Source organism: Lathyrus oleraceus, chromosome 3 (genome assembly GCF_024323335.1).
Source record: "Lathyrus oleraceus cultivar Zhongwan6 chromosome 3, CAAS_Psat_ZW6_1.0, whole genome shotgun sequence".
NCBI lineage: Eukaryota > Viridiplantae > Streptophyta > Magnoliopsida > Fabales > Fabaceae > Lathyrus > Lathyrus oleraceus.
Genome location: NC_066581.1, coordinates 299,257,181 through 299,262,564, shown reverse-complemented (window position 1 = coordinate 299,262,564; position 5,384 = coordinate 299,257,181). Strand labels below are relative to the sequence as shown.

General features: G+C 37.6%; 1 non-coding gene across 1 annotated transcript; it reads left to right on the top strand.

Annotated features, from left to right (window-relative positions):
- The first annotated feature begins 2,503 nt into the window (after positions 1-2,503).
- Positions 2,504-2,610, top strand: LOC127133149 (small nucleolar RNA R71). The gene has a single exon (XR_007807142.1). It is a non-coding gene; the product is annotated as a small nucleolar RNA R71 (small nucleolar RNA).
- Positions 2,611-5,384: the final 2,774 nt, after the last annotated feature.

The following is a 5,384-nucleotide window of genomic DNA, read 5'->3' as shown; positions in this document are numbered from 1 at the left end:
TACCATCATGCACCTTTGGAAAGTTGCAGGAGCATTGCACAAGCCAAACAGCATTCGTCGATAAGCGAAGGTACCAAAAGGACATGTGAACGTTGTCTTTTCTTGGTCATCAGGATGAATTGGTATTTGAAAGAAACCTGAGTAACCGTCCAGATAGCAGAAATGAGAATGCTTGGCTAGTCGTTCTAACATCTGGTCTATGAATGGTAAAGGAAAATGATCTTTTCGGGTTGCTTTGTTTAGCTTTCTATAATCAATGCACATTCTCCATCCCGATTCAATTCGTTTGGTTATAGTTTCTCCTTTTTCATTTTCGATCACTATTATACCTCCTTTCTTTGGTACTACGTGTACAGGACTAATCCATTTGCTATCGGATATAGGATATATGATACCTGCCTCTAATAACTTCGTTACTTCCTTTTTCACTACCTCACTCATGACCGGGTTTAGTCTCCCCTGATGTTCCCTAGAAGTTTTACAGTCTTCTTCTAGCATGATGCGGTGCATACAAATAGAAGGACTTATCCCTTTAAGATCGGTGATGTTGTATCCTAATGCGGTTGGATATTTTCTTAAGATATGTAGGAGTTTTTCGGTTTCAAGTTTTCCTAGGTCTGCATTGACTATTACTGGTCGTTCAAGTTATAAGTCTAGGAATTCATATCTCAGATTTTTGGGAAGTGTTTTCAGGTCGAGGGTTGGTTTCTTAAGGCATTGCATAGGGTTTGATGTTATTGCTAAACATTGGTTCAGCCTGTCTTCTACACTATAGTCGGATAAATCGTCATTTTTGAATTTTGTTTCTTTTATGCATTCATCGATGATATCCATGAAGTAACATGTGTCTTCTATTGCAGGTGCTTTCAAAAATTTGGAAAGAATAAACTCAATTTTCTCTTCTCCTACTTCGAAAGGGAGTCGTCCTCGTTTTACATCTATGATAGCACTGGCAGTTGCTAAGAAGGGTCTTCCCAATATAATGGGGGTGACTTCATCTTCTCTTATGTCCATAATTATAAAATCGGTGGGAATGTAGAATTGACCTATGCGCACGGGAACGTTTTCAAGAATTCCTACGGGATATCTAACGAAACGATCTGCTAATTGCACAGACATTTTAGTTGGTCTTAATTCTCCCATTTCAAGTTTCTTGCATATGGACAAGGGCATAACACTGATACCGGCTCCTAAATCGCATAAAGCTTTGTCTATGACAAATTTTCCTATATGACAGGGTATAGAAAAACTACCAGGATCTTTAAGTTTAGGAGGCATATTTTGGATTATTGCGCTACACTCAGCAGTGAGTGTAACGGTTTCGTTATCTTCAAGTTTCCTTTTATTAGATAAAATTTCTTTTAAGAACTTAGCATATGAGGGCATTTGTGTAATAGCTTCTGTAAAAGGAATTGTGACGTTTAATTGTTTCAGTAGGTCAACAAATTTTTTAAATTGGCCCGCGTCTTTGGTTTTAATTAGCCTTTGAGGATAAGGGATAGGTGGTTTGTAAGGCGGTGGAGGTACATAAGGTTCTTTTTTTTTATATACGGTTTCCTTATTACACTATTCCTTTTCCTTAGGTTTACTTTCTTCCTCAGTTGACTTTTTAGAGTTTTGGTTCTCAATCCTTGGGTCAGATGGTCCTTCTACCTCTGTACCACTTCATAATATAATTGCATGAGCGTGGCCTTTCGGATTAGGTTGTGGTTGTCCAGGAAATGCACCAGTTGGGGCAGCAGTAGGCGCTTGTTGTTGAGCTACTTGCGAGATTTGTGTTTCCAGCATTTTGTTATGGGTAGCCAGGGCATCTACTTTACTTGCTAGTTGTTTAATCTGTTCGCTAGTGTGTACATTCTGGTTTAAGAACTCTTTATTGGTTTGATGTTGAGAAGCTATGAAGTTCTCCATCATGATTTCCAAGTTGGACTTCCTAGGAACGTTATTGTTAGGTGTAGATGGGGTCGGCTTTTGATATCCAGGTGGTACAGCTGGAGCTTGACTGGGAGCTTGACCTGGTGCGTATAAAGCGTTGTTACTTTTATATGAAAAATTAGGATGGTTCTTCCAGTTTGAGTTATAGGTATTCGAGTAAGGATTACCTTGAACATAGTTCACCTGATCTGTTTGAATTCCTGTTAGGAGTTGGCAATCTGTAGACGTGTGACCTTGAATTCCACAGACCTTGCAATTTTGAGTTACGGCAACCACGGTGGCTGGAGGTGATACGTTTAAACTTTCAATTTTCTGGGCAAGAGCATCCACTTTTGCACTAACATGATCAAGGCTACTTATCTCGTACATGCCACTTTTCGTTTGAGGTTTTTCTACCATTGTTCGGTCGCTTCCCCACTGATAATGATTTTGGGCCATGCTCTCGATAAGTTGATAAGCATCGGTGTAAGGTTTATCCATAAGCGCACCACCGGTGGCGACGTCTATTGTTAACCTTGTGTTGTACAAGAGACCATTGTAGAAGGTGTGAATTACTAACCAGTCTTCTAAACCATGGTGTGGACAAAGTCTCATCATGTCCTTGTATCTTTCCCATGCTTCGAAAAGAGATTCGTTATCCTTTTGCTTAAATCCATTTATCTGGGCTCTCAACATAGCTGTTTTGCTTGGAGGAAAATATCGGGCAAGAAAGACTTTCTTTAACTCATTCCATGTGGTGACTGAGTTGGAAGGAAGAGACCGAAGCCATCTTCTAGCTTTATCTCTTAACGAGAAAGGAAAGAGACGAAGTCGAATTGCCTCTGAAGTGACACCATTAGCTTTAACAGTGTCAGCATATTGGACAAATACGGATAAATGAAGGTTTGGATCCTCGGTAGGATTTCCAGAAAATTGATTCTGTTGCACTGCTTGCAACAGTGAAGGTTTAAGTTCGAAGTTGTTCACTTCGATTGCGGGTGGAGCAATACTCGAATGCGGCTCATCCTGCGATGGAGCAGCGTAATCTCGAAGAGCACGAGCTGGTTCGGCCATCGCTGGTATCGTTAAAGGACGGAGATTTTTGAGATCAAGAATTTCGATTGGAGGAAGATTGTTTCTAGCACGATACTCCTGAATTCATCGTAATAATCGGAGATATCGTTCAACGTCGTTGATTCGTAAGTAGTACGGCTCGCCTTGTGAGCGAGTGTGTGGCATACAAATCAACGAAAAAGGGAAAAAATAAAAATTGCCTTAGTCTCTAAGCGTAACAGAAGAGTTACGATATCGACTAAATAAAAGTCCCCGGTAACGGCGCCAAAAACTTGATCGCGACTTTATGAGTCTATCGGGGTACTAACTGCAAGTGCACAGCCTAATCGCGTAGTTTTAAAAGATATCGATCCCACGGGGACTTAATGAATCGATCTACCATTTGTCTAGGGTTACTGCGTAAAGCTAAGGTGGATGATACTTTAATGATTAGGGGGAAAAGTAAAACTAAATTTGGATCTAGATAAAATATCAAATAATATGGATATCAGTATGTAGTTCGTCGTAATTAGGGAATCAAATCTTCGTTGGTCTTTTCTTAATTTTAAAATAAGTCTTTTCAGTAGACACTATTAATTAAAAGTCTTTTCCTCAAACTCTCGCTCTGTTGAATTAGACTATGAATTTATATTTTAACATACGCTCTCACTATTTCGTTAAATCTAAAATCACTCTTTGAAAATAATAGAATCTATAGAAACTCCTTTTGAGAAAATACTAACCGTTTAAACACCCTCGTCTCAAACTCTCGCTCTGTTGACTTAGATTATATGATTAAACTTAAATGCTTAACTCTCGTCCTCACATTTAACTTTTAAAAATAATTTTTGAAAATGATTAGAATTTAATTTACCTTAAAAATTGCTTTCGCCCTGATTTAAAGTTAATGTTCAATTTACACTGTCCAGTTAAAAACTCAAACCGTCGTTCTATTGATTTTAACTTCTTTATGTCTTTTACTCTCGTACAAAAACCTTGGTATTAACTCTGTAAATTGAGACCAGAAAAAGAGTGACTATATTTTGAAATAAATTTAAACCAACTAAATTTTGATTCCTTTATTCCGCTTACTTTACATACCGATATCTAAATTAATTAGCCAGACATGATAAACATGCACAAACAATAATCATGCATAAATACGGTCATATCAAACAAACAATATATATAAATAGCGGAACAAAGCATATGTAAATTAAAACAATAAATTAATTAATGAACCTGGAAAAATACTAGAATTATGGATTTTATCTCCTAGCTTCGATGCTCGAACACTCCACCACAAGTCGGTTGGATTTGTTCTTCACAATTCTCGATCAGATAGGAAAGTAAAAACAAGGAAATAAAAATACTATGATCTAACGTAAGGTTAGATCCAGTAAAATTACACAATAATTTCCGGTGTAGAAACTATCGTGAGAAAATAAATTGTATGCTTTGGAAATTAAACTAGAAAAGAAAAGGAAATAAATTGCTTGGAAATTTAGAGTGCTGGAAAAATAATGCTGGGAAAATATTGTTGGAAAAATTGCACGGCAAAGAGAGATCAAGAGAGAGAGAGCTTCAATTGGCTTTTGTGAGGTCTATTTATATTCACCTCTCAAAATAACCGTTTCCTAGAATGGGTCTTCAGTGTCATTCCAAACGTCTACGAGTGTAGGAGAAAATTTAGGGGAAGTCGTCCACTCCGTTACGCACGTAAAGCCTAAAATATAGGATGGTATGTGTGACGTCCGTCACACTATGTGTTACGGTCGTAACACTAGGTCTTGGGACGTAGCGCTCGGCACGTCCTTGTGGCGGTCGTGACAGCCATTTCCTTTGTTCCAAACGTGGGCTGGGCTTTGGTGCTTCAGCTTGCTGCTTTTCCTAGAAAATCTTCTTTTTGCACCCCTTTTCTTTCTTTTTCACATATGCTTTAAATAATGATACCTGAAATAAATAATAAGAAAATACTGAGTAATATCGAATAATATAAAATAAACTGAATCAAATAACGATATAATTTAATTAAATCAAGTCTAAAAATGTGATATAGTTTCATGTTATCAGTTATCATTAAATTTGTACCAATATGTTCAAATGACATTTTTTGTTTCTGCACTTCTTCTTTCACTGATAAGTACTTCAATTTCATGTGGTTAGCACCTTTAGAATATTTATCATTCTTAGAGAAGAAGACACCTGCAGAATTATCACAATAAATCCTTAGCGGGCTAGCTATACTATCGACAATACCAAGCCCTAAGATGAAGTTCATCAACCACAATGATTGAATTGTGGTCTCAAAGCATGCCACAAATTCTGCCTCCATAGTAGAGGTAGCAATGATGGACTGCTTTCCACTCTTCCATGATATTGCTCCTCCATCCAGAAGAAAAACATATCCAAATGTG